At 45.6% G+C, this 10361-nt stretch overlaps 2 long non-coding RNA genes across 2 annotated transcripts; both read left to right on the plus strand.

Moving 5' to 3' along the window:
* Positions 1–2316: 2316 nt before the first annotated feature.
* On the plus strand, positions 2317–4037 carry LOC144935881 (uncharacterized). The gene is made up of 4 exons (XR_013637368.1): positions 2317–2365; positions 2494–2520; positions 3298–3320; positions 3679–4037. It is a non-coding gene; the product is annotated as an uncharacterized LOC144935881 (long non-coding RNA).
* A 3372-nt stretch (positions 4038–7409) lies between these two features.
* Positions 7410–9500, plus strand: LOC144935928 (uncharacterized). The gene is made up of 4 exons (XR_013637371.1): positions 7410–7505; positions 7655–7681; positions 8890–8912; positions 9261–9500. It is a non-coding gene; the product is annotated as an uncharacterized LOC144935928 (long non-coding RNA).
* Positions 9501–10361: the final 861 nt, after the last annotated feature.

A 10361-nucleotide genomic window follows, 5' to 3' on the forward strand; every position in this document is an offset into this window, starting at 1 on the left:
ATAATAATAATAGAAATACAATTATAAATCACGACGTTTCGGAGGCAACACAAGTCTCCGTCATCAGGTGGGACCGTCACAGCTAGATTTATTGTATCCAGTGAGGCAAAATTCCAAGAGACGAGCTCTTAAATACAAGTTAAGGGCGGAGGGGGAGGGGCTTATCTGAATGTGGTAGCCAATGAATGGGACTGAGGTGGGGGGGCTAAAAGAGAACAATAGGTGTACAAGTCGTACGCGATGTTGGTTGACAATCCAAATACAAAAAGGAAAGTACTGTTAAACGCTGGGGATGTCAACACTCGGTAAAGTAGAATAGTACCTGTCAAATAAGATCTGACTTGTGCTCACGGACACGATCAGAGACATGACGTTTCGTTTCCCCAATGTAACAATCACCACAGCTGCAACTCAGTTTATAGACTCCAGGGTATTGCAAGTCAGGAATTACATCCTTCACAGATGGAATAGATCACGGATTTTATATACTGTACTGAATCGGACTTGGATCTTATGTTTGTTTAGAATTTTGGAGATATTTTTGCTCACGCCTGCTATGTGATAGTTTTGATCGGAGTTTCAAGTGGCTGTTTCTGTATGGTGGGAAAAACAATTTGGCGGATGGTGCTGTCAGAGTATCCGTTAATCCTGAGGGCCCGATGTACATGTCTTAATTCACTGGCCAGGTGGTGTTGGTCAGAAATGCCATGAGCTCTGTGGTATAGTGTTTTGATGAGAGAATTATTTTGAGACGGGTGGTGGTGGGAATCAGGTTTCAAGTAGGAATCTGTGTGGGTGGCTTTCCTGTAGACAGAATGTCCCAAGGATCCATTAGGTCTCCTCTCAAACAGAACATCTAAGAATGGTAGTTTACCATCTTTCTCCACTTCCATGGTGAATCTGATGGATGGGTGTTTGGAATTGATGTGGTCCTGGAAATGGTTCAATGCTGGGAGGCCATGTGGCCAAATGACGAAGGTGTCATCCACATACCTCTTCCACAGGGAAGGACGCAGGGTGGACGTCTGGATGGCGTCTGATTCAAACTTTTCCATGAACACATTGGCTATCACTGGTGACAAGGGGGAGCCCCTTAACTTGTATTTAAGAGCTCGTCTCTTGGAATTTTGCCTCACTGGATACAGTAAATCTAGCTGTGACGGTCCCACGTGATGACGGAGACTTGTGTTGCCTCCAAAATGTCGTGATTTATAATTTAATTTCTATTATTATTTGTATTATTATTATTATTATTATTTATTTTACCTACGTGACTTTACTGAAAATAAAACCTAAGAGTATGAATCCTTGCAGTCACGAAAGCTTCAAATCTAGAATATCAGTGTCACGTTTTTTCATTCTTAGCTTTTGGAGGAAACCTGAGAACACGTATAAAAACCTTTCTTGAACAGAGGGAGAACATACAAATTCGACACATATATCGACACTCTCTCTGCAGGACAGGGGGGAGGACATTTAAACTTCACAAAGAAAGGAGACACACGAGTCAGGAGTCGAACCCAGGAGTTTCTTGCTGTGAGTTGCAAGTGTCAACACTGCGCCAAAATGTCACCAAAATTTTAATTGAATTGAATGCAAAAATACAAACAATTGGTTTTTCGATTTAAAGCTTTCGTGACTGCAGGGATTCATCTTCTTGGTTCTTTCGGTAAAGTCACGTAGAATGGAAATAATAAAATAATAAAAATAAAACATAATAAAATAATTCTCACAAGAATTATGTTGTATTTTTATTATTTTATTATTTCCATTCTACGTGACTTTACCGAAAGAACCAAGAAGATAAACAATTGGTTGTTATTATCTATACCCAGAAAAGCCTCAATGATTCTCGTTGCTTTTTCAGAATGATCCTGCAAAGCTTTTTGCAGTAGGGGTGATGATTAATATGTAAACTATAGCTTATTATTTAAAATTGGCGGGCAATTTTAAAATTTGGACCGTGACAATATCCTATATCTACACGGGAAAGGATTACAAGAGGATCATACATTTGAGTGTTGAGCAATTCCATAAATGAGTTTTTGGCTCTCAAATGTAAAAAAACTAAAACTACTGTGAAAAGAGCTACAAAGAGCGTGAGTGGAGACTGCAAATGGAAGTAGATGATGATTAAATGTGAATCTGCTTTGAGATTAGAGTACAAATGGAATATGCTGTGGGGTGGGGGACAACTCAAATACAACCAAAACCTAGAGGTTATTACCTGTTATAAGTAAATGTATTTCCCCTTTCATCTGGCACCACTAGCTATAACCACGCCCCCAAAACGCGTCACCGCTGCCTATATAAGCGCCGCGTCGCCTTCCCACAATCCCTTTCGTTTGGTCGCTGTCGTCGCCAGGTTCGTGGAAAGTCTGTGGAGCGGCAATGCAATCCGCATCCATCCATCCTTAAATCCTTGTCAGAATGTCGCGAAAGTTTTAAATCCTGCTTCACAAACACTAATTCTCTCCTTGTTTGCTTTTGCAGGACCAACTTGGCAAGATGCGGGCCAAGGTAAACGTGGAACGCATTCGTGCGTCGCTCGTCTTAGACGGCGCCTACCCAGCAAGGCCACAGTGTGGCGACAGTCTTACATTTTTTTATTGTTGCAATCAATAATTGTATTGGTGTGGGTAAATTGTGCCGTATTGTTGTGGACAACTTTTAAACGTATTGGTAGCGGCGGCCGTATTTTAATTGCGCATAAATCCTGCTCGCGTCTTTACAACGCAGTGGAAGGTTAACGCTGGGCCGTAAAATAACGACTGCTGATTGGCTCTGGAACAGACCACGTGTGCGGAGCGGACTAATTGTCAGCCGTGTCTGGTCAACACGCGTGTCTGGGCAGGGAAGGCTTCATTGTTAACACGGACTTTTACGTCTTTTAATGGGATTGTCTTCAATTGTGTTTATGTGTACGGGAGCCTCCCAAAGTTGTGTTGTGGCCGATAACGTTTGAAGCGCCCAGACTTAAGGAATACAATACCTCTTAGACATGCGCGAGTTACAGTAGCAGAATAGGAGGATGGTACGCAGGGTAATGATTGTTACATGATAGGCTTTTAATGTGCGTAATGTTCGTTCAATAGTTGTGCGGATGCGTGTTGCATATGTATCGCTGTGTACGCCAGTCGCAGGTAAATTCTATGTACTGTATATCCCAATTGCAAAGTTCAATGTTGACGTTAACAATGCTGTCCCGTTAATGCCTGTTGACATAGGGCATTCACAAGTTTAATGACCGGTATACAAAACATGTTTATCCGTGTTAACAATATTTTCTCTTTGCAGTGGCGAAAGAAGCGCATGCGCAGGTGAGAATGGTTTTTCAAACTCCGCATTGCGTTGTAGACGAGTGGCTTTGGCCACCCTCAATATTTCAAGGACCCAAATATACAATAAAATTTAACCAGCTTGGATCCATAAATTATGACGCAAACGTTGAAAGAAATTCCTGATTAAAATGAAAGTGTGAGATTGAGCATTTGTGAAAAAACGCGGTTCGTGATTTATGTTATGTAAGATTTGCCCTCAGAAGTGGTAACGCAGTTTGACTGCATACGTTACAGTAACGTTTCTTGTGATCGAGAAAAACGAAAATTAGAATTGAGAGCGTGAATTAAACTGCTATGCTGTTGACACATTTTGGTCCTCGGCACCTGGTGACAACAGGCTGAAGCGTAAAAGGAGGAAGATGAGGCAGAGGTCCAAGTAACCTGCCAATGCTTCGCCACACGCTGTCCGACCACGGAGCCCAAGGCTTGGGGCGGCGCTGGGCGTGATGAGCCGAGGATGAGCCAAGCTGCCCGAGGTCTTCCCACTGCCAAGGGCTGCCCAAGCGCTCGCCGTGTGGGGCTGTCCATCGACCTCTGAGCATCAGTGATGGAGCACGTCCTCCATTCTGCTTGATGTTTCAGAGCAACAATTCCCAACACTCCCGGGCAACACTCCCCTGCCTCCCTTTGCCTTGGACTATCCATGTTATGACTCCTGTGTGATATATAGTTGCCAATAAAAGCTGGTCAACTGTTTTTCTGGATTCACTTTATCTTGTGATGGAAGCATTACACGAACAATGCACTGCAATTCCACAATTTAGTCGGTTACTGTTGGATAAGCTTTACAAACGTTTTCAAAAAAACATAAAAAATGGATTTAAAGATTACATTGTACAACCCACTCTCGACTGCATGATGTGTAGACCAGTGTACCTGTTTTCAAGAATGTCTCAACGATTCTTTGAAAGATTTTTTTACTGCAGTGACGAACCTAAATATTCCACTTTGGTCTTCAATAGTAAGGTTATTGCAGTCACGTGGTGCAACGTGTCCCCTGTATTTCAACTGATGGACCTTTAAATGTTTTTTATAGGTCGATGCCTGTGCCGGTTGGAAACATTTAGGCTGGCCTGCCTAGGATCCATCCTGGGTTTAACCAGGCTGGATTGTGTGAGGAGCTCACAAATCCTTGAAATATCTGGTCAAAGTCCCATCGTTGAGCTCCGGCAGGCAAGGCTGTGTTGGCTGGGTCATGTAACCTGCATGCCCAGCCACCGCATGCCTAAACAGCTTTTGTTTGGCCGGATCGAGGGGGCTAAACGGGCGCGGCACGGGCTAGAGAAGAGATGGCGTGATGTAGTACAGGAGGACGTGGAGCTGAGTGGACTTGCCGATGACTGGTACCAGCGGTGTCAAAATCGGTGGAGGAAGCTCGTGAAGGATGCTACTGGGCAGTTGGAGGCAGTCGCCCTCCAACAACGGAGGGCGGAGGAGCGACGCTCACAACGAGCGGAGCGCCGGGTGGCTAAAGCACAGCAAGTTGGTACAGTAGGGGTCACAGGTGGTGCATCAGCCAGTCATCTCGGTCAGCCGACCCGTGGCACCTGCCAGCGGGCGTTCGACACTTCACGTGGCCTCAAGGTGCACTTGGCCTGGCACAAGCGTCGTGGTGACGTCACCGCCACTTAGTGGCGAATGGCGGTTGCTAGTACATTTGCAAGGGCATTTAAAGATGGGCTAAGAAATCTGCATTTGGGTATAAAATATTGATGAAAAACACCCAAAACCGTTATTTATTTTTGGAACCGACTTTCCAAACCAATGTTAAACTGCAAATGCTTCGTTTCAAACGACATGCATAGTTTGACATGGAGGCTTTTGTCCATAAGCAGATTGAGAAAGGGTTGATGAAAAAGTTTTTTTAAATGTTACAAATTCATAAATTTCATCGGAGATTAGGGTAATTGAAAGTTATGCAGTTCTAATGGGGTACAATGGAGGGTAATATCCACAGTGCATTGGCTTTGAAACCTTTGAATGTTAAGGTCCGTTCACTTGGACTAATGCCAAAGAGCCAAGTACTGTATAAAAAAACAGGACATCCCTTCTGCCCCATCTCATCTGCTATTGGTGCTTACAACTCCCAGTCTAGTCCGATGCCAGCCAATGCACGTTGCACTTTTGCACAGTGTCTTTAAATGCAGCTGAATTTAGATTATATAAATCCAATCTTGGATTGCACCCAACGTGGGCATTGGTGGGATCAGTTACTCTTCAAATATTTAAACGTGAAGGCCAAACCATACCGTACTTGTCCATCTTCTGGGCAAGCGTGGCTACAGCCCAAGTAAAAAATCATTCCATCAGCAATTTACCGCCACCAGTACCAACATCACGACCAATACTACTGCAGCAGAGGCACGTCATTGATTGTATGAGCCCAATTACGACAGTGCCCAACACGAGCCTCAATAGCCATTTGCATTGCCAGTGGTTGGAATACTCTTGGTATTAAAATATAAACTCATCAATGGAAAATTATAGAGCCACTTGATTATACATATACAAACTCAACAATTGCAATAAACTTATCGATTAATCCTTGCAACCCAAACCCAGCAATCACATAGTATGCGGACATTGTATGTACGGTATTATACAGGGAGAGCATTTACACTATGAGATCTCTTTTACCAGTGGCAAAATATGATAGTAGGTTTTTACCCTTTTAACTGGTACAAAACTGACACCTTTATTCAAGGCATCATGTTTGCAATGACTGCTATTGGTGCAAACATGATGCCTTGAATAAAGGTGTCAGTTTTGTACCAGTTAAAAGGGTAAAAACCTACTATCATTATACAGGGACTCATCTTACGAACCAGACCGAAGGTTGTAATTTCAACCACCGCGCAATAGAAGGCGGTGGTGGCATCTACATCTGCAAAACGTGAACAGCCAGTGGCAGCTACAGGAGACTATAACTTTTAAGTCGTCCCCCGTGTTTAGTGTACATGCCGTACCAATGTGTTTGGAATCGACAGGACAAATCGACTTACGAACAGACCTCTGCAACCGAACTCGTTCGTAAGTAGGGGAGTCCTGCATGACCATCAGGGGGCGGGGTTTGTGCGGGTTACCAGGAGGAGACCCCGCCTACCATGGAGGGAGGGGGCGGGGTTTGTGCGGGTGACCAGGAGGAGACCCCGCCTACCATGGGGGGGGGGGGGGTTGTGCGGGTGACTAGGAGGAGACCCCGCCTACCATGGGGGGGAGGGGCGGGGTTTGTGCGGGTGATCAGGAGGAGACCCCGCCTACCATGGGGGGGGGGGGTTGTGCGGGTGACTAGGAGGAGACCCCGCCTACCATGGGGGGGGGGGGGGTTGTGAGGGTGACTCGGAGGAGACCCCGCCTACCATGGGGGGGAGGGGCGGGGTTTGTGCGGGTGATCAGGAGGAGACCCCGCCTACCATGGGGGGGGGGGGGTTTGTGCGGGTGACTAGGAGGAGACCCCGCCTACCATGGGGGGGAGGGGCGGATTTGTGCGGGTGATAAGGAGGAGAGCTCGCCTACCATGGGGGGGGGGGGCGGGGTTTGTGCGGGTGACCAGGAGGAGACCCCGCCTACCATGGGGGGGGGGGCGGGGTTTGTGCGGGTTACCAGGAGGAGACCCCGCCTACCATGGGGGGTGGGGGCGGGGCTTGTGCGGGTTACCAGGAGGAGACCCCGCCTACCATGGGGGGAGGGGGCGGGGCTTGTACGGGTTACCAGGAGGAGACCCCGCCTACCATGGGGGGAGGGGGCGGGGTTTGCGCGGGTGACCAGGAGGAGACCCCGCCTACCATGGGGGGTGGGGGCGGGGCTTGTGCGGGTTACCAGGAGGAGACCCCGCCTATCATGGGGGGAGGGGGCGGGGTTTGTGCGGGTTACCAGGAGGAGACCCCGCCTATCATGGGGGGAGGGGGCGGGGTTTGTGCGGGTTACCAGGAGGAGACTCAGCCTACCATGGGGGGGATGGGGCGGGGTTTGTGCGGGTTACCAGGAGGAGACCCCGCCTATCATGGGGGGAGGGGGCGGGGTTTGTGCGGGTTACCAGGAGGAGACTCCGCCTACCATGGGGGGAGGGCGGGGTTTGTGCGCGCTCGTAACATCACCGTCGCCTCGGTCACGTGATCGCCACTTCCGCTACTCCCTCGTTGCGCATCGTGTTCGTCCCTCGAGGTGGGTGCCCGTTTCGCTCCCGTGTGCGGAGTCCAACTCAATCCACTTCCATCCGCCGCTATTAACGCGATTTAAAACCGCGAATTGTATACTGCCGACGTCTAATCCGTTCTCTCTTGTCGGCCGTGTCTTTTTTTGTGCGTGCGCAGGAGCGGCTTGACGGCATGAGGGCCAAGGTACCGTGTGGTGTCTGCGAGCGTCGTGTATCGTGGGTGCCATGCCCCTCGTGTCGCAGCAACACCGCCGCTGTTTCCCTTTTCACGTTATGGTTTTGTTAAACATCTGCTTATGAAACTATATCCACGCGAAGTGGGTTAATTCACGAATGCTCCGGTAATGCTCTCTTTAAAAAAAAAGCATTGATTTGGGGTGTGCCCGCATAAAGTGATGAGCTACACAATTTTAATGATTGTTCATGGGATTTAGTTGCAATAGTTATGCACCGTCTTGAGTAGCTGGTTTACATTTCGCTTTCGTAGGCGGCTTGCATTTTATTGGGTGGATTATGTGAACGGGCGACGTTTTTTTAAAATAAACATTTTATATTTGTATTATTTTATTATTTCCCTTCTACGTGACTTTACCGAAAGAACCAAGAAGATGAATCCCTGCAGTCACGAAAGCTTTTAATCGAAAGCTAAGCAGGTTTATTTTTTTGGAGCCTGGATTGTGTTGGCATGGATGGGCGACCATTGCGTGAAACTCGTGTTTTGTAGCCTTCTGCAAGGCCACGTTATGATGGGCAGCAGAGGGCATTGTCTCGCATGTGCCCACGGCAGGGGTTCGTTGACCATCCAGTATCCAGGATTAGCATGGCGTGGGGAGATGATCATCATCCAGCAGTGGATTTGTAAAGGGGCTGTACGTGTTTACATTACATGTGGGATATCACCTTTTATCTAGGGCACCTACATTTGCACGTTTTGGACCACATGAGTCTAATCGATCGTTGTTTTTCAAGCAGAAGTTACTTGTGTGTACCCTGTTAAACGAATGCGACTTAGCTTCCCTGTTATAGGGACTATATATACTCTTAGGTTTTTTCGGTAAAGTCACGTAGGTAAAAAAATAATAGAAATAAAATAATTATTAGTTTGTTATTATTAGTTTGTGTGGTATGGCTTATGGTGCAGGGTAAATTATTTTATTTTAATATTTATTTCTTTACCTACGTGACTTTAGCGAAAAAACCTTTTAAGAGTATGAATCCTTGCAGTCACGAAAGCTTCAAATCTAGAATGTTATAGGGACTGTTGTGTGCTTATGTTAACTCGGGCTGGTTTGGGGAGGGAAGATGGCTTTTACAGCTTTAAAGTTGAAAATAAACTTGATGTTTAAATGTCTGCCCAATTGTTAATCACGTGGCGTGTTGTCTCCCCAACAGTGGCGTAAGAAGCGTATGCGCAGGTGAGACCGTGACTGCATTGCACTTGCTACTATCACCCTATTGTGAACAACAAATGCAGTCTGCGAAAAATTCGTTTGTACAAATTAGTATATAATGCACACATGTAATATGTATATGAAAACAATAACTCATACGTTTGTACGGTGCTTTTGGAATATGCCCTTTAATAAAAATTCACACATGCCTGGGTTGGCTATGCTGTACAGTATTTTACATTGAAATGCTGTGTAGTTGTATGTTCATGACAACGTTTGAGGTGTTGCAGTGTTTGTATGGGGTATGGCTTATGTTGCTGGGTTAAATGTTCCTGTTATTCATCCGTGGCCTGCCCCACACGCTTGGTTTAGGCTGAAGCGAAAGAGGAGGAAGATGCGTCAGAGGTCCAAGTGAGCGGGCCTCTGCTGTCCGTGAGACGGGGCCATCTCCTGTCCCCTGCGGGCGTCGCTCATCTCAGCCCTGCCGCACGTTCCGCCACCAGGACACCAACCAGAAGCGGCCACTACACTCGACATCGTCTTTGGAGCCGTGCTATCCACATTTCGTTGTTTTTACCTTCTGTGTTAATAAATGCTGATCCTAAAACACAATGATGACTGAATTGTGGTTTTTCAAGTTTGGGTTTTGGAAATTAAACGGGCACCAATTGTACTATGGGTACTTAAACGTTACATATCTGCGCAAAGCCATCCATTACATATCTATTTTGGTACCCAGTTGGTCAGTTAATTGCACGTTCAAATTTTGAACATGCTCTTTGATGCTCAAATGTCCAATGGTGAAAAATGGACAAGCAGTAACCAAAGGTGAAAACTGGATAAACAAGCCACAGCATCTTAACTCCAATTGATGCACAGTTTAACCTGACATTCTGCAAATATCCCTTGGCCTTTGTGGTGTCCATTTTCTGGTAGAATAAAGAAATGCTTTTGTAAAAATATTCTATTGTTGACCACACGCTCAGCTTGAGTAATACTTGCATTTTAGAGAACCTTATTTAACCCAGATTGCCCTGCCAAGCCAGTAAATTGCCAACCATTTGGTACAATCTAGAAAAGTCGGATCACTAATAAAGTCAATGTTTATTCAAATGTGAACTACAAGTATTGATGGGTAAATGAGTGTTTAAAGAATACAGTATAGAGAATGTTGCTCCAAATATATATTTCATGCCAGTCACATTCAAACGTGCAGAATAACATTTTAACACATTTAGATTTGCATTTAATGCATAAATGAGTTGCATCATTTATTGACTACCCAAAAAGTCTACTTAATATAAAAAAAAAATGTTAGCCCTCGTTAGGTATAGTAGTATCTATAGAATACTGTAAAGTATAATGCATAAACAAATCGAATGTTCGACTAAATTCTGCAGTTTGAACTTCAAACAATGTTACATTGCTGTATTAAAATGGGTGAAATTCAGTACAGTATGGTAAATTTTCATT

This window comes from Lampetra fluviatilis, chromosome 1, assembly GCF_964198595.1.
Source record: "Lampetra fluviatilis chromosome 1, kcLamFluv1.1, whole genome shotgun sequence".
Taxonomy (NCBI): domain Eukaryota; kingdom Metazoa; phylum Chordata; class Hyperoartia; order Petromyzontiformes; family Petromyzontidae; genus Lampetra; species Lampetra fluviatilis.